The sequence below is a fragment of the Hemitrygon akajei genome, chromosome 29 (assembly GCF_048418815.1).
Source record: "Hemitrygon akajei chromosome 29, sHemAka1.3, whole genome shotgun sequence".
Lineage (NCBI taxonomy): Eukaryota > Metazoa > Chordata > Chondrichthyes > Myliobatiformes > Dasyatidae > Hemitrygon > Hemitrygon akajei.
In genome coordinates, this window is record NC_133152.1 from 28036526 (window position 1) to 28056637 (window position 20112).

A 20112-nucleotide genomic window follows, 5' to 3' on the forward strand; every position below is an offset into this window, starting at 1 on the left:
TGAACAAAATTGCCCAAACAACTGTGGGCTGTAACGTCCAAACATTGCCTTCAGTTATCACTATTCATTCGGCGTAATCACTTCCGGACGCTTGGCATGTATCTATCAGGAGAAAAACAATTCACCATATTATTAATGTCAATAATAATCCATTCTCCCCTCACCTCTAAGCAAAATTTATCCCTCATATATGATCATTAAAACCGATAATCAGATCTTCATCAGTTTGCATACAACTTTCAATTTACCTCAGCTTCTGTGTCCACTTTGTCTAAGTTTGGTCTCCAGACACCAGACCCAAAATTGTCATTGAATGAAGGACTCTTGTTCAGGCTGTATCTTCCTTTTTTCCTCCCCAGTACTTTGTCAGCATTTGGTGCTGGGGTCCCTGTAGTCAAATCTGGAGAATGGGGATAGAAGGGAAATGAAGTTGATAAAATACTGGCTTTAGCATAGAATCTATACGGTGTAAGCTGAGTTCAGTGAGGCAGAATTCTGCTTCCAAATGCTGCAAGATTTTGTCCAGGAGAGAAAGATATGATAACTAGGGAAGATTGAAGTACTCCCAAATTCCATTTATTCTAACTGAATTAATGACTTTGTCTACTTGCTTGCAGGCAGCACCAGCGCTATGATGCAGAGGTGTTCCCACTTTTTGAATGGAAAACCCCACTCTTCCACACGGTAAAATGAGAGCATCTAGTTCTCACTACAATCTTTACTCACCAATGATTGCAGCCATTACAGACACCTTATCTTGAGACTTTGAGACAAAACTAGAGATTGCCAGAATAGTGGACGCATTATAGCCAGGACAGCCTAACATGCAAAGTTTATTTTAATTAATTGTTACATTCTTGTGGACTTTCTAACTAAATTACCTTAATATAATTTGAAATCTTCACCTGAGTGTTTTCCACACCTCAGTTTGAAAATAATTGATAGAAAGGATTTAGAAGGTTCTTCCATGTATCCAGTTGAGTTTCCATCTATTGAACAGAGGCCCTAATTTCTGATCAACCTAAGAGAAAATCCAAAGTTTGTCTTCCTGAGAAAACACCTGTAACTATTGGTTTAATGTGGCATGTATCTAAATATTTGCATCATCAAGAGGTGGACACTTAAGCAAAAAGACAAAACTGACAGATGGTAAAATATTTTTCATTTAATCTGCTATCTAAACATTTGTATGAAAGGAAAAAAAGCATTAAATTATTTTCTGATAGTTAAAGTAGTTACATACCTGTATGTGGGAACCTGAAATATTCTTCATCTATTGAGTACCACTTGTGTGAAATGCTAGGGTCTGAACTCCTGAGGGAAAGGAGAAGGCCAGATTTTAAAGTTAATTTATTATGTTCATTCCCAGGGTATTGGAGCTGCTAGCAAGATCAACATTTTATGGTGTATCCTTCATTTCCAACTTCTTATTGGACTGCTGTGGTCCATACAGTAAAGATACTTTCAGAGTATGCTGGGAGAGGAATTCTGGGGTTTTAGCCTAGTGATGATAAGGAAATGCTGTAATATGCTTTAAATTTTTATGGAGTGTAATTTGAAGAGGACCTGGTAGTAATGTTCCCTGGTATGTGCTGCCCATGTTCCACTTGACGATGAAGGTGATGATGCAGAAACCTCAGTGGGTTGCTGCCTCATATTCTGATGGCAATATTCACTGTCCAGTTGTATCAGTGATGGATGTAGTGGGTTTTAAGTTACGGATGGAACGTAGATCAAATGAAACAGACACTAAATGGCGGCACTCGGCAGAATAGGCAGTATCTATGGAAAAGAGTAAGCAGTCAACATTTTGGGCCAAGACCCTTCATCGGCACTTCATGCCAATCAAATAGATGTTATCAACGATCTTGAGTATTGGAGCTGCACCAGTTCAAGTAAAGGGCATTCCACAACGTGCCTATGCATGTGGGTGGGAATCTGGAAAGTCAGGAGGCAAGTTTCTCACTGCAGAATACTTAACACAGGAGCAATGGAATTAATGTGGGCAATCGTTAATGTTCCTGGTCAATGGTAACCTTAAGGATTTTGGTGCTAAGGTTTGATGACAAAACTAATAGAAAGTTGTTGGATGTGAAGTTGCTGGCACCTGCAAATACTGTTTGCAAAAGCCTGTCCAGCTCTTCCTGTAAGCATGCACAAACTGCCGAGGGATATGAGGGGCCTATGAATGTAACTACCGGTAATAAAACAGAATAATCTTTACAAAAGAGCACAACTTCTGACTTTAAGACTGAAAGTCATTAGTGAAGCAACTGAAAACAATTGAGTATAGGATGCCGCCTCTAGTGCTGCTGCAGTATTGTTCACGGTCTTCACCTCTTGTGGTGACAGGAGACTACGGCAGATATCTTGAGGCTTGTGAATGGTAATAGATCTAAGCTTCCACTTCAGTGGGACCTGGTTTAAAGGGAGATTACTCTCTACTTAACCAGTGCTGTATTTGAGTTGAGTGGGTTTATTATTAACTGAAGTGTAACTTTTTCCAAACCCTGGATTCGAAGGTTACCTATTCACTCACTGTAAAGTTCAGCATACGAAAGCACGAGCTTAATAAGTTTACCTGTTTCCATTCCTCCGACAATATATAATGACAGTGATGATGACTATTATGAGAAGCAGGACACCAGCCAACACGCCAAACAGCACCCCATAGAATCCTGAGTTCCTTGTAAATATTTCACAGTTTTTCCCCGTATATTGGTAAAATGCGCTCTGAAAACATCTGCAAAAGGAAGTAAAAACTGATGAAGTGACCAATTGTAGATGAGACATTCAACGAACAAATGAACAATGAACACCTTAATAACCTATGTGGGACACCTAAAACCAGCAACTGAGTAAACGAGTAAAATGTGTGTAACGCCTGTGTAGTACCTGTCTTATCACGTGTGACGAGTCGCCACACTCTGTGGGAAAATCAAGTTACATGGTACTACACTAGATGCTAGTAGGCCATCAGAAGATTCTGGTATCAGAAGGAGGCAGTGAATAGAAACCACACACTTCTGGAGATAAGGTTGGTTTATTAAAAAATAAACAAATTTGTACAAATTATTTACATGAGCAGGAACAATTCAAAATTCCAACATTCTGTTTAGGTTCCAAACCTTAGATACCAAACCAAAATCAAATTCCTTTTAAATTAGAATCAGCGAGATTCCTTTATTCCTCTAATCTCTCTAACTAATTAGATCTAGTGTTACTCTCTATTTAAAAGTTTACAGACTGAACTTCCCTTTTTACTGATCCCTAGTTAGCTAGAAAACCAAATATAATTCCTATTCTCAAGTATTATGGTTAACTTCAGTTTCAGTTCCAGGCAGTATATCTACAAGTTTAAATTCAAATTCAAAAATTATATATACGCAGTTTAACTCCTTTCATGACAATTCTCCAACATCACAACTCTTAAACTCAGTAAATCTCATTCAGTAACTTATCAAAGTCTTTGCAAAAATAATCAGTTCTTGCAGAAATCAAATTCGGATTCTTCAAATGAAAATAAACTTATACATCCAACCATTTTAAATCCTCTGCATCATTTCATTCCCACGCTGGTTCTTCATTTTGGGTGCCTCGCTATCTTGTTTTCACCCAGAGAGCTGTGGATCTGCGGAATGCTCTGCCTCAGAAGGCAGTGGAGGCCAATTCTCTGGATGCTTTCAAGAAAGAGTTAGATAGAGCTCTTAAAGATAGCAGAGTCAAGGGATATGGGGAGAAGGCAGGAATGGAGTACTGATTGTGGATGATCAGCCATGATCACATTGAATGGCGGTGCTGGCTTGAAGGGCCGAATGGCCTACTCCTGCACCTATTGTCTATTGTTTCTTGGTTCATTGGATGAAATAGTTGATCGTCCACAGAAAATTAATTCACAAACTTGTATGAAAACTTGACCAAATCCCTTGGTATGATTTTACAGAACTAATCCCTGACTACACGGTATGGATCTTGGACATTCATCTCTGCCGATATTGTCTCATTATAGCTGCTGCATGTTGTAGCCATAGCTCCAATAAATTTTTATTGCTATTGTCTCTCCTCCAGGGGTTTCACCCTGTGGTTGTTAAGCTAATTCATGTCTTCAGCTTCTAATCATTGCTGCGTTTCACTCCTTGTCCATCCTGTGTCAGCTACACCTCTTCTCGCATAGTGCTTTTTTTTCAAATTCTTTTTTTAAATTGGCAAACCTCATTTTCATCCCTCCACAAGCAGAACTTTCTAACATTACATCTCTGGGTTTAATTAACCTGGGTTACAGAAGTCATTGAGGTTAATATATCAGGACCTCATCTGGTGTCCTATGTAAATAAGCAACATGGCTCATTTTAAACTATTGTTAGTCATCTAAACTCGGAGAGTGCAGTGGGAGGGAGTCACAATGAGCGCATTACACAAGCTAGATATATGCAGAAGTGGTATCATTTCTACCTTTGGAAGCTATGATTTAATGGTCACACTCCAGAAGTTTACATGTATCATCCAAACTTTCATTTCAGTGCAGTGTCGCACTTTCAGTGAATCAGTACCGTGCAGTGTGATGTGATCAGGTTGGCAGTACTGAGGGGATGCTGGGTGGGGTACAAAATACAAAATTTATCTACCTCTGCCTTACATATATTCAAAAAAATTCTGTTTCCACTAGCTTTTGAGGAAGCGTATTAAAAAAACTCAAAATGCTCTGTGAGAGACAATTTTACCTCAGCCATGGGCAAACCCCTAATTTTAATGTATGTTTCCTAGTTCTAGATTCTTCCATGAGGGAAGACATCATCTCTGTAAGAACTCAGCCAAGACCCCTCCTGATCTGTTGTTTCAATTGCTCTTTTCACTCTTTTAAACTCTAGTAGATACAAGACTAATCTGTCCAACCTTCCCTCGTAAGACTACCTGCCCATTCGAGGTACCAGTTTAATAAACTTTTTTGAAATAAATCAGAATCAAAATCAAATTTATTACTGTTGTCTTATATGACACACAATTTGTTGTTTGGTAGCAATACAGTGCAAAGTTATAACATTTCTATAAATTATAAAAGTTGTATTGTAGAAAAGGCAGACGAGCTTAGGGATGGATCAACACATGGGATTATGATATTGTAGCCCTCTGTTGCAGGAGGAGCAGGACTGGCAGCTCAATATTTGGGGTTTCATTGTTTTAAACATGACAGAGCGGGAGGGATTAAAGGGGGAGAGATGGCGTTACTAGTGAGGGAAAATGTCATGGCAGTGCTCAATCAGGACAGAATGGAAAACTCATCTAGTGAGGCTTTTTGGGTGCAACTGAGGAATAAGAAGGGTTTGACCATGTTAATGGGGCTATATCATAGACCACCCAACAGTCCACAGGATTTAGAGGAACAAATTTGTAGAGCAATTGCAGACTGTTGCACGAAACATAGGGTTGTTATAGTAGGTGTTTTCAGCTTTGCACATATTGACCGGGACTCTGATACTGTAAAAGATGGGATAGAGTTTGCCAATGTGTTCAGGAAAGTTTTCTTAATCAGTACATAGAAGTCCCAACAAGAGAGTGTGTGATACTTCATCTGCTGTTAGAGAATGAGACAGGGCAGGTGACTGAAGTTTGTTTAGGGAAACACTTTGCATCTACTGCCGTTAGTTTCAAGTAAATATGGAAAAGGATAGGTCCAGTCTGCGGGTTGAGATTCTAAATTGGAGAAAGACCAGTGGTATCAGAAAGGATCTGGCAAGTGTGGATTGGGACAGACTGTTTTCTGGCAAAGTGGGAGGCCTTCAAAAGTGAAATTTTGAGAATGTAAAGCTTTTATGTGCCTGTCAGAATAAAAGGTAAAGTTAACAGATTGAGAGAACCTTGGTTTTCAAGAGATAATGAGGTCCTGCTTAAGGAAAAAAAGCAGGTGCATAGCACGTATAGGCAGGTAAGAACAAATTAGGTACTTATGGAATATAAGAAATGCAAGGGAACGCTTAAGAAAGAAATCAGGAGGACTAAAGGAAGGCATGAGGTTGCCCTAGCAGATAAGGTGAAGGTGACTCCTAAAGGATTCTACAGATAAAGCAACACACACAAAACACTAGAGGAACTCAGCAGGTCGGGCAGCATCTGTGGAAAAAAATAAAAAGTCAACATTTTGTATCAAGACCCTTCATCAGGACTGAGAAGGAAGTGGGAAGATGCTAGAATAAAAGGGTAGGAAGAAGGGAAAGTGTCTAGCTTGAAGCTGATAGGTGAAGCCAGGTGGGTGGGAAAGGTCAAGGGCTGGAAAAGAAAGAATCTAATAGGAGAAGAGACCATCGGAGAAAGGGAAGGAGGGCAGGATCCAGGAAGAAGTAATAGGCAGTTGAGAAGAAGTAAATTGTGAGAGTGGGAAATTGGGGAGGGGGTATATTTGTTTACCGGAAAGAGAACTCGATATTCATTCCATCAGGTGGGAGGGTACTCAAATGTAATAAAAAGTGTTGCACCTTCATGCTGCAGGTGGCCTCATCTTGGCACAAGAGGAGAGCATGGATTGAGATGTCAAAACAGGAATGGGAGTGGGAATGGGAATAAGATGTTTGGCCATTGGAAGTCCTGTGGCGGATGGTGCAAAGGTGCTCAACAAAGCGGTACCCCAATTTATGACGGGTCTCACCAATGTAGAGGTGGCTGCCTTGGGAGCACTGGACCACAGCAGATTTGCAGGTGAACTGTTGCCTCACCTGGAAGGACTGCTTGGGGCCCTAAAAAGAGATGAGTGCCTCCTCTTGTGCCAAGATGAGGCCCCCCTCAGTGTGAAGGAGCAACACTTTATATTCTATCTGGTACTCTCCAACCTGATGGCATGAATATCAATTTCTCTTTCAGGTAAACAAATCCCCCTCCCTTTCCTCTGTTCCCCACTCTGACATTTTACTTCTTCTCACCAGCCTATTACTTCCCCCTGGGTCCCCTCCTCCTTCCCTTTCTCCTGTGGTCCACTCTCCTCTCCTATCAGATTCCTTCTTCTCCAGCCCTTGACCTTTCCCACACACCTGGCTTCACCTATCACCTTCCAGCTAGCCCCTTTCCCCTCCCACCCAGTTTTTCATTCTGGAATCTTCCCCCTTCTTTCTCAGTCCTGAAGAAGGGTCTCGGCCCAAAACATCAACTGTTTATACTTTTTCGTAGATGCTGCTTGACCTGCTGTGTGTTCCTCCAGCATCTTGTGTGTGTAATTTTGGATTTCTGGCATCTGCAGACTTTTTCATGTTGAAAGCAAAAGGATTGCAAGGGACAAAATTGGTCCTCTGGAAGATCAGAATGGTAATCTGTGTGTGGAGTCAAAAGAGATGGGGGAGATCTTAAATGGATTTTTTGCCTCTGTAATTACTTGGGGTCTATAGAAATGAGGGAGAGGAGCAGCTAGGTCATGGACCCTATACAGATTGCAGAGGAGGAGTTGTTTACTGTCCTGTGGCAAATACAGTAAGGGTGGATAAATCCCCAGGGCCTGACAAGGAGTTCCAACAGTCCCTGCAGGAAGCAAGTGCAGAAATTGGTGAGGCCTTGGCAGAGACATTTAAATCATCCTTAGTGACATTTGAGGTACTGGAGGATTGGAGGATAGCTAATATTGTTCCACTGTTTAAGAAAGGGTCTGAAGATAAACCAGGAAAATAGAGGCTGCTGAGCCCAACATTAGTAGTGGGAAAGTTAATGGTAGGTATTTCAAGGGACCGGATATATGAGCATTTGGATAAACATGGACTGATTAGGGATAATCAACATGGCTTTGTGCATAGTGGGTCCTGTCTAGCCAATCTTACAGAGTTTCTTGAGGAAGTTACCAGGAAAGTTGATGGATGGTGTCTACATGTCTTTAGCAAGGCATTCGACAAGGACCTGCATGGTAGGTTAGTCAGGAAGGTTCAGTCGCTTGGCATTCTAGATAAGGTAGTAGATTGGATTAGACATTGGCTTTGTTGGAGAAGCCAGAAAGTGGTAGTAGATGGTTGCCTCTTTGACTGGAAGCCTGTGACCTCCATTTCATCAGGGATGATCCAGTTTCCTTCTCAGCCCCAATCACCTGTCTTCTCCCCATATCCCTTCATACCGTGACAAATCAAGAATCCATCAACCTCTGCCTTAAATATACCAATGACTTTGTCTCCACAGCTGCCTGTGGCAACGAATTCCACAGATTCACCAGTCTCTAGTTAAAGAAATTCCTCCTCATCTCCATTCTAAAAGGACAGCCCTCTATTTTGTGGTTATGTCCTCCGGTCTTAGACTCCCCCACCATAGGAAACATCCTCTCCACATCCACTATCTTCTACTCTCTATCTCCTGTAGCCAGTGCTTTTCTGTCCAGACTAATGTCACCTTTGAGAGAATGAGCTTTTATTTCCTACAATAACCTGCGACATCTGTTCAAATACTTTGTGGAAATCAAAGTATAATGTTTAGATTAAACAGTTTACTATTTAAACAAAGGCTGTCCTTTACTCACAGTATGTATTCTCCCTTTGAATAACTCTAATCAATTTGTCAATCATTATTTCCTTAACACAAATCTCTGTTGTCTGATAACCTTGATTTTTCCAATTGCACTGCTAATAATATAGTATTTTCCCTTGATAAATGTTAATTAACTGCTTTCCGTCTCATTTCTTTTACAAGTAAAGGGGTTATATTTGTTTTTTTAACTTTCCTCAAATTTAGGAATTTTTGTATAATTAAAACAAACTCATGAGCTGTTTCTTATAAGTAATGAACAAACTCTGGACTTCAGAAAGACAGTGCCAGGTAAATACTGTTTTGTCATGTGGGTAATAGCATGTGGAAACATTGTGCTGTTAGAAGATTGATATAACTGTATCCACAGCTTTTTTTCTCCATTTTCAAGAAGTTACAGTAGTCATTTATGATATAATATCTCAAGCGTTAATATAGGAGGAGTTGAGTACTAGGGTAAGTACATCTTACAAGCTTTATATGAAGAATTTGTGAGAAAGCACCTGGAATATTATGTGGAAATTTTGTCTCTTTGCCTACAAAATGATATACTTGCTATAGAGAAAGCACAGTGAAGATTCAGCAGATTAAACTCCATCATATCAAGTCAAGTCAAGTCAACTTTCATTGTCATTTTGACCATAACTGCTGGTACAGTGCATAGTAAAAATGAGACAACGTTTTTCAGGACCATGGTGTTACATGACACAGTACCAAAAATTATGCATTTGTTTGATTTTGTTCTGTAGGTTCAGAAGAATAATAGGGGATTTCATTGAATGTACAAAATTCTTAGAGGGCATAATGGGCTAAGTAAGAGGAGACTGGTTCATTTAACTAAAGAACTGAGAAATAGGGGTTATTGTATCATAAAAGAAGGTATGCCCTTGAGGGCTCTCTTTAAAAGGCAGGTCTTCTGACATTAAAGGAGTTAGGGGATAATGAAGGAGAAGATTATTGGTATTGAGTAGGAGATTACCAGTGATCTTGCTGAATGGTGAAGCAGGTTCAAGAGGCAAAATGGTATAGTTAAAAAAGCTATATGGCATGGAAATAGGCCCTTTGGGCCAACTCAACTACCCATGCTTCTATTTCTTTTGCTATTATTATTTTCTTCCTGCGATGCTGTGTGAATGCAAAATTACTTATCTGCTAGGTTTCTAAGTTCTGCTCTCTCTTTAATGACCCAAGCTGGAAAATGGGTATATGCTGACAGAGTATCTGTGCCTTCCTGATAGGTGAATGTCTAAAGGCATCATTGGCATTATAGTTTCTTGAAAATACCTATTGACAATCCAGTTTGTATGCAGTAGACAGTACCGTTTGTACCTTAGAAAGAGGCAACCCCTTGAGCTGAACAAAGCAATATACAAATTCTACTTACTCACACTCGGAGCCATTAACTTGATTAAAACACTGCCCTCTCTGGTGACAAATCCCAGGGTATCTTTTGCAGGGTCCTTCACAATAGCAATAGTTCTCATTGCTGCAGTTGACCATGTAATTGCGAAATTGGATCTCACATGTAAAATTCAGGTCTGTGATATCTAAAGAAATTGATAGGTATGTTGTTAATTGCTAGAAGTGCAGTGTTTTCAATATAACAGTATTGAGGGAAAATAAACTCAAAATGCAGAATAAAGTTTTACAGCTACAAGGAAAATATAGTGCAGGCTAGAGTTAAAGTTCATAATGAAGTAAATTCTGAGACCCAGAGTCCTTCTTATCGTACGAGTGCACTGTTCAGTCGTCTTATAAAAGCAGGATTGAAGCAGTTATTGAGCCTAATTGTACAGTTTGTGCTTCAGTCTTTTGTATCTTCTGCCTGTATTCAATGGTTGAGTTATTGTGCAGAACATTTCGGTCAATGTAGTACTTACTTTGGATTTCTGGAACTGGAGTATAAACACTAGTTAATGCCACATTGCTAACGTTCAACTGTTCACTGAGGTTTCTCAGAGTAGCTGTATTATTAAAAGTAGCAATCAGTGATTTGTTTAAATGATTGTTTAAATAGGTTATTTCAGTCTGGTTGTTGGAGTAGTTATAGAGTCCACGGCTCTCTGCAACAATGCTTCCTCTCCTGTGGAGAAAGATAATGCAGGGTTAATTTTTAATAATTCCGCTCTATCATGATACGAACAAGGCACACACAATCTGCCTCAGAGAACAATGTTACATCCTAAAACACAGTAGTGAAAGGCATCTCAAGTACATATATATCAAGTAAAAACAACAGAGCTACCCTGAGTCATTATCCCAACATAACACACAAGGACCCATAGCAGCCAGTGGTGAAGGATAAGCACAGAAAATACAAAGTACACTGCAGATGCTGTGGTCAAATCAAGAAGTACTAAAAAGCTGGATGAACTCAGCAGGTCGGGCAGCATCCATTGAAAGGAGCAGTCAACGTTTCGGGCCGAGACCCTTCGTCAGGACTGAAGAAGGAGGGGGCAGGGTGGAATGTGCCAGGTGAAAAACCAATCAGAGGCAAGATCAAGGGGTGGGGGAGGGGAAGCAGGGAGGGGATAGGCAGGAGAGGTGAAGAAGGAATCTAAGGGGAAAGCACTATGGCTAGTAGAAGAAGGCAGAGTTATGAGTGAGGTGATAGGCAGCTAGAAGAGGAGACAGAGTGAAGATCTATTGTATCTGGTGCTCCCAGTGCGGCCTCCTCTACATTGGCAAGACCCAACTCAGATTGTGGGACCGCTTCGTCGAGCACCTACGCTCCGTCCGCCACAACAGACAGGATCTCCCAGTTGTCACTGAGAGCAACTCTCCTTCACATTCCCATTCGGATATGTCCATACATGGCCTCCTCTACTGCCACAATGAGGCCAAACTTCGGTTGGAGGAACAACATCTCATCTACCGTCTGGGTAGTCTCCAGCCCCTTGGTATGAACATGGAATTCTCCAACTTCTGGTAATTCCCTCCCTTTCCCTTCCCCCATCCCACCTTCACTCTGCCTCCTCTTCTAGCTGCCTATCACCTCGCTCATGACTCTGTCTTCTTCTACTACCCATAGTGCTTTCCCCTTAGATTCCTTCTTCACCTCTCCTGCCTAACCCCTCCCTGCTTCCCCTCCCCCACCCCTTGATCTTGCCTCTGATTGGTTTTTCACCTGGCACATTCCACCCTTCCCCCTCCATCTTTATAGGGCCCCTGCCCCCTCCTTCTTCAGTCCTGACAAAGGATCTCGGCCCAAAACGTTGACTGCTCCTTTCAATGGATGCTGCCTGATCTGCTGAGTTCATCCAGCTTTTTTGTATGTCTTGATAAGCACAGAATATGTCAGAGATAATCAAAAATTCAGGTAACATCAGACGACAATTAGTATTTCAGACTGATGGCCTTTGAAAGGGTAATCAGAGTTCTGACATAAAAGACTGTGTAGTCATTGAAGAAGCCATTAGATTCTGTGGGGAGAGATCATTGCTTTATATGGAAGGACGAGCCAGGTAGTCTGAACATGCAAATCACATATGGACAGTTCTTTGAATAGAATGTTACTAGCTTTGGCTCAGTAACAATAGAGTCGGGGTTTAGGGTTAAATGCTGTTCCTCAGACAAACATTTGTTTCAAGCTGAAAATTTTGAGTTAGCTCAGGCTATTAGTGCTGCCAACTCCTTCCATACCGGTCTGCTTTTTATGTTGACAATACGAACTCCTCTAATGTATATTACAAGGGAAGGGCAGAACACGTTAGGTTCTGGTCAGGAAGCCTGGATGATTCCTTCCTAAACAGATCAAAGCACAAAGGCTTATAGTGTCAAGTTATTGCATCAGAGTAATCTGAACAAAGATGTACACAAGATCAAATCTGCAACTTCTGGCATATAAAAAGAGTGACCAATTTACTTCACCTACTGAGACAAAAAAAACTGGATAAATATCTCTAACTCAGGTCTCTGACTATGTTAAATAACTGTGTTGTTAAACTCATGATTCAGTTAACCCCTGGTAATCTTTCTGAATCTAAGAACCGATTGACAGGAAAGCTGATGGGAATATTTGTTTCATAGGTGCTTTATTAAAACATACCATAATTTAATGATTGTCACTTTATAGAAGTGTTTCGGTGAGGCCTTTTTGAATAATGGGGTCAGCTGGAAGAAACAGAAAGAAATTAATTCAAATAAATGTATGACAGGCTCATAAAATATAGCTAAAAATATAATCGATGACTGAATTTCAAAGCAAATGTGAATAGAATGTAGACACATGGGAAGCATTTATCAATTGAGGAATTTGGGAGAGTTATTCACTCAGTGGCCATTTTATCAGGTACCTGAGGCACCTAATCAAAAGGTCACTGAGTGTCTGTTTGTGTCTTCTTCTGCTCTAGTCCATCTACTTCAAGGTTCCACAAGCTGTGTTTTCAAAGATGCTCTTCTGCACCCCACTGTTGTAATGTGTGATTATTTGAGTTATTGTCGCCTTCCTGTCAGCTTGAACCATTATACTCTGACAGCTCTTATTCTGTGTTTTCACCATTAGAGCTGTCACTCACTGGATTAAAAAATTTTTTTTGCATTATTCTCTGTAAACTCTAGAAACAGATGTGTGTGAAAATCCCAGGAGACCAGCAGTTTCTGAGATACTCAAATCAACAATCTTGCACCAACAATCATTCCACAGTCAAAATCACAGATCACATTTCTTACCCATTCTGAAGTTTGGTCTGAACAATAACTGAACCTCTTGATCATGTCTGCATGCTTTTATGCATTGAGTTACTGCCACAGGATTGGCTGATTAGATATTTGCAGGTGTACAGGTGCACCTCATAAATCGGCCACTGAATGTGTGTCGAATAACAGATTCCTGGGATGGGAATTTAATTGTGAGTTTCAGGGAGCTTTTGTTTACAAAATTGGCATAGTGGTTGCAGTTAGAAGGTAGTAGTAGAGGATTGTATTTCAGATTGGAGGCCTGTGAACAGAGGTGTGATGCAGGGGTTGGACATCATCAGGCTCCTTAAGCAGTATGGATAACTTCACTCACTTCAACTCTGAGCTGATTCCATAACCTATGGATTCACTTTCAAGGACTCTACAGCTCATGTTCTCAATGTCATTCATTCATTTATTTATTTATCTGTCTAACTATTAATTTATTGATATTTTTGGTATTTGTATACCCACAAAACACATATCACACATAGCACATAAAATATATATTACCAATAAAACGTTAATAAAATATAGATCAAAAAGCATGTTTCATGCAGCACAGGTAAAAGGTAAAGAGTAAATCATAAAACAGTACATTAAATACCAAACAGTTTGCTGTCCTTCTGACGAAATCTCAGTGATGATAAGATATTTATTAGTCTCAGCCTGGGGAAAGAAGCTGATATCCAGTTTGGTATTCCTAGTCCTGATGCTCCTGTACCTTCTTCCTGATGGCACAGGATCAAAGAGATCATGGGATCCTCAATAATTCTTCAGGCCCTTCGTATACATACTTCGATAATACACTTACTTTGAACTTTGTACTGGACCTGTTGCTGTTTATAGTTGATATTAATGATTTGGATGAGAATGTAGTTGACATCATGAGTTTATGAAAGACACCAAAATTGGTGGTATATTGGACAGTGGGTTATCTAAAATTACCCCAGGATCTGGATCAGCTGGGGAGATGGGTGAAAAAAATGCCAGATGGAATTTAGCTCCGACAAGTGAGAAGTGTTCACTTGGGAAACTTAAGCCTGCAGAACTTACATAGTAAATGGCAGGGCCTTGGAGAATGTTGTAGAAAAGAAAGACCGAAGGCTACAGGTACATAGTTCCCTGAAAGTGGTGACATAGGTAAACACTATGGAGCAGAAAGTGTACAGCACACTTCCCTTTACCAGTCAGGGCACTGACTGCAGAAGCTGGGACATCATGAGACACAAGAGCAGAATTAGGCCATTCATTCTATCATGGCTGATTTTTTATCCCTCTCAACCCTCAATCTCCTGCCTTCTCCCTGTAACCTTTGATGCCCTGACTAATCAAGAACCTATCGACCTCTACTTTAAATATAACTCAATGACTTGGCCTCACAGTCGCCTGTGGCAATAAATTCCACAGATTTACTTCTCTCTGGTTAAATAAATCCCCCCTCACCTTAAATCTAAATGGATCCCTCCATCCAGGTGGGCTCAAGACTCACCCACTCTCCACCCTTTCTAGGCCTTTCAATATTCAATGGGTTTCAATGAGATCTTCATTCTTCTAAAGTCCAGTGAGTACAGGCCCAGTGCCATCAAAAGCTCCTCATATGTTAACCCTATCATGCCTGGCATAATTCTTGTGAACCTCCTCTGGACCCTCAATAATGGCAGCACATCTTTTCTTAGATAAGGGAACCAAAACTGCTCACCATATTCCGTGTGGTCTGATCAATGCCTTAGAAAGCCTCAGCATTACTTCCTTGCTCTTATATTCTAGTCCTCTCAAAATGAATTCAAACACTGCCTTTTCCATAAGACCATAAGATATCGGAGCAGATTTAGGCCATTTGGCCCATTGAGTCTGCTCCACCATTTCATCATGGCTGATCCAAATTTCCTTCTCAGCCCCAATCACCTGCCTTCTCTCGGTATCTCTTCACACCCTGACCATCAATAATCTATCAACCTCTGCCTTAAATATACACAAAGACTTGGCCCCCACAGTTGCCTGTGGCAAGGAATTCCACAGATTCACCACACTCTGGTTAAAGAAATTCATCCTCATCTCTGTTCTAAAAGGATGTTCCTCTATTCTGAGGCTGTATTCTCTGGTCTTAGACTCTCCCACCATAGGAAACATCCTCTCACCTCCACTCTGTCAAGGCCTTTCACAATCCGATAGGTTTCAATGAGGACACCCCTCATTCATCTGAATTCTAGTGAATACAGGCCCATTTCAATCAAACACTCTTCATGTGAGAAACCACTCAATCCTGGAATCATTTGCGTGACCCTCCTTTGTTACCACTGTGGAAGATATCGATGTGATCACACTCGGAAAAGTGTATACATTTCTAGTCACCCAGCTTTGGGGAGAATGTTGTTATGCTGGAAAGGCTACAGAAAAGATTCTCCAGGATATTACAGGACTGGAAAGCTTGAGAGAGCTGGACAGGCAAGCACTTCTGTCACTGGAGCACAGGAGGCTAAAGGGTGACCTTACAGAAGTTTACAAATAGAGCATACAACAAAACTGAACATACGAAGCGACAAAGCAATAACAGCTAAGCAAGCCCTGTTCCTCCCTCGCTCCCACTGACGCATATACATATTCCTCTGACCCCCGGGCAGACCACCTTTGGCCTCCAGTGGATTCTTCAACTTCCCTGGCAGATATGGTGCTCCAGCAGTCGAGCCTTGATGACTGGATTTCCAATCAAGCTTTGGGCCTCAATCTGGATTCCCGATCAACTTATGGGCTTCAATCATCAGTAGCGACCTAGGACTCACAGATAATGGTGAATGAGGTCCCGAACTCCAGACTTCAAACACCAGACTCGTCAGTGATGGGATCTGAATTCCAGGCTTCAAACACCAGACTCGTCAGTGATGGGATCTGAATTCCAGGCTTCAAACACCAGACTCGTCAGTGATGGGACCCGAATTCCAGGCTTCAAACACCAGACTCGTCAGTGATGGGACCCGAATTCCAGGCTTCAAACACCAGACTCATCAGTGATGGGATCTGAATTCCAGGCTTCAAACACCAGACTCGTCAGTGATGGGACCCAAATTCCAGGCTTCATACACCAGACTCGTCAGTGATGGGATCTGAATTCCAGGCTTCAAACACCAGACTCGTCAGTGATGGGACCCGAATTCCAGGCTTCAAACACCAGACTCGTCAGTGATGGGACCCGAATTCCAGGCTTCATACACCAGACTCGTCAGTGATGGGACCCGAATTCCAGGCTTCAAACACCAGACTCGTCAGTGATGGGACCCGAATTCCAGGCTTCAAACACCAGACTCGCCAATGATGGGACCCAAGCTCCAGGCTTCAAACACCAGACTCGTCAGTGATGGAACCCAAACACCAAGACTTGAAATCCAGTTTAGCTGATTTATATACCTGGGGAGGGAGGTGGTCACCTTTGCTCGTGCCTCCTATCTGCATGGAACACTGAACCAGGAACACGCTGACAACTCCCGATCTGCTGACACAATATCCACCCACTTCAACGCTGCTGGCCTTGGAGCGCGAAGCAGAGGCTAAGTCTCTAGATTGTCCTCTAATTCCCCCACATCTCTGTCCTTAAACCCTAACTCTATCCCTATGAACCTAAATAAACTTAAAAGAACTAATAAATCCGAGCCACAATCTTGACAGAGACTGCAGCTTAGCGCCATCTTGATGGGAGGATTACATAGAAGTTAACACAGAGGATGGTGGAATGATCTGCCAGAAAAGTGATCGAGCAGGTGCAATTATAATGCTTAAAAGACCTTTAAACAGGTAAATGGATAGGAAGGGTTTAGAGAGATATGGGTTGATGCAGGCAAAGGGGACTAGCTCAGGTAGACAACTTGGTTAGCACTGGCAAGTTGGGCTGAAAGGCCTGTTTCCAGGCTATATAGTTATATAATGTACTTTAATGTAAAGCACAACAGATACCCAAGAATGAATAATAACATTACCCAGTAAAGAATATTCATGTTTCAGAGATGAGGCAGCATCTGTGGGCGAGATAATACTTTAGGCTCCTGATATTTTATCAGAACTGGGAAAAGTTAGAAATGAAATTAATTTTAAATTGCAGGAAAGAGGGGAGGGTTAGAACAAAACTGAAAGGCACAAAATGCTGGAGTGATGATGTGACTTAGCTGGTGTTGGTATCAGCTGAACAAGGGTGGTATAGACCAGTGAATAACAAAAAACGTATATACAGTAGATGTATGAAAGCTGAAGTACCAAGAAAGAGAGAAAAAAATGCTTGAATGGTGGAATTGAGAAATACACTACTGAAAAGGCAAATGACCTGAAACCAAAAGTTGTCATGCATTAAGTTGGAATACGAGAAGCTATGTCTCAGGTTTTTATTGACCATCATTGGAATATGAAGTGTGCTGAAGACACAAAGGTCAGAGTAGAAATGTAATGAGGAATTCAACAGACAGGCAACTGAAAGTTTATGTTACATGTATGGACTGAACACCAAGTTCAAGAACACTCACTATCCCCCAACCATCAGGCACTTGAACAAAGGGGATAACTACACATTAAAAACTCTTATATCTAGTTATTTCATGCTTGCTATTTATTGCTATTTATTTATTTATTCCCTGCATTTGTACAGGTTGTTTACTGTTTACAGTTCCTGATGTTTACAGCTTACAGCTCCTGTTTACAGTTACTGTTCTATAGATTTGCTAAGTATGCCTGCAGAAAAAGAATCTCAGGGTTGTATGTGGTGACATTTATGTACTCTGACAATAAATTTTACTTTGAGCTTTGAGCTTTGAACTTTGAAGTGGTCTGCAAAGGAGTCAGTTAATTTGCACTTGGCTTTGCTGATAAAAAGGAGCCAACTTTGTGTGCTCCAAAAGTAACTTACAAAATTGGAAGGAATACAGATAAATTGCTGCTTCAGTGCAGAGAGTCCTTACATCCACAATAACAGGAAAAGAGAAGATTAAAGGGTAGATGCAACACCGGCCTCTTGCATCCTCACCTGCCATGGCTCAAGGACTCAAGCTAGATGCACTTCCTCTAATTTAGTACTCAGCAGCCCCTACTCACAATGTGGTCCCCTTTACATCACAGAAATTAAATGCAGATATAATGAACATTTTTCAGGTCAATATGCGGACTCCCAGTTACATGTCACTTTAATTCTCCATCACACTCTCAGTCCAGTCTTTCTGCTTTTCATGTCTTGCAATGTTCCAAAGATGCCGAACATAGAACCAAGAGATGGCAACCTGTTTTCCAACTTGATATAAAATGGAATTCAACAATTCAATTACTGGCCAATCCAGAATTGGATTTGACATTATCAGCTTTAAATTTTTTAAATCTTCTTCCAGTATTACACTTTTAATTCATCTCCATCTATTTCCAGATCCTGTAAACATACTTTTACCACTCCCTTTCAGCAGACACCATCAGATTATTTCATTTAACCTCTCTTAGTTGCCACTCTTCCACAGATTTTCCTTTGGTTCTTTCCTTCTTCCCCTTTTACTTTGTAGCTGACAACCCATTTCCTGGGTTTTTATCTTTTCCTGGACCTGAAACATGAACTCACTTTCTCTCTGCAGTTGCTGTCTGATCTGCAGAGCATCGTCAGCTTTTTCTGGTTTCACTTCAGTTCTTCAGCATCTGCAGTATTTTACAATTAGATGACTGACTACTTTCTAAGCACAGATATGACGGGTTTACTGGCTGGTAAAGATGACAGGAACTTGAGGAAATTGAATTTCAACTATTGATATTGAGATAAAATTTAGCGATGACAGTGATGGAATCTTCAATGCTTTACCTCAGATCTGCCATGCGTTTTGCTCAACAATGCTACTAGAGAGAAATAAACACTTGAATATAAATACATTTTCAAATATACATTGTATAGATTATATATTTGAAATACTGGTGAATTTAAGGGCAGAATCGTTGACAGTAATACCGACCACTTTGATCAACTGCTGAACCAAACTGTTGTATTGCTTGCTTGAATTGTCTTTATACATTTCATTCCAGGATTTGTTTAATGAGAGTATGACAGTAGCTATCCTCTTCGGCGTCTTTGGACCTGCAACAGATGACCAGAAACGCACAGATGAAAGTGACTTTAGTGCTCTTTTGTAATTTTCTCCCCTTTCTCACATTCCCTGTCATGTGGTTAGTTACGTAAAACGAGTGCGGGATCACACAGGCAGAGTCAGAACCCTGATTTTTCTAGTCCTCATCTCCAAGATAAGATGATCTGCTCCTTATTTTCCCAACCTACTCATGAGAAAATTGACATCAACTGTAATTGTTCCTGCCCTGATCACTGGTATCTGAAGTATCCTAACGATCACAATCATCACACTAACAAAGTTTTACATTAAGTAGTCAACATTGAGGCATATTATCAAAATATTAACATTTAAAAAAGGAATTAAATAGCGTAGGAGTGTGAACTTACCAAGGACAGCCTTGCTGTTGTTAAATCCATATTGGCAGTAAGTTCCATAAGTAATTTTTGGACAGTCGCACTTACAGATTTTCGCTGTTGTAGCCTGAGCATTACAGCTTCCACCGTTCAAACACTGGCACTTGCTGCAATGGTCAATTACAGGAGCCAGAGTAGATGTCGTCAGATTAGGATGTGAGGATGGTAGGAAAGTAGAATGAATGGAACTGAAGGATTGCATTTTAGTTGCACTGGTTCCGGTTATCAACGCTCCTCTTGTAATTTCAGAAGTTGGATGGGTCGTAGATGAAATTTCAGTTTTAAAAGGTGTTTTGGTTGAAGGTGAATGGGTTTTTAATGTCGATTGAGTAAACGGTGAAAGTGATGAGGAAGTGAGGTGAGACACAGTCGGTGATGAAGCATCTGTTGAGCGTTGGTGGACTTCTGTTGAACGTTTTGTGCTCGAAGATTCAAAGGTAGTTGGGAGCATATCCGAGGAACGC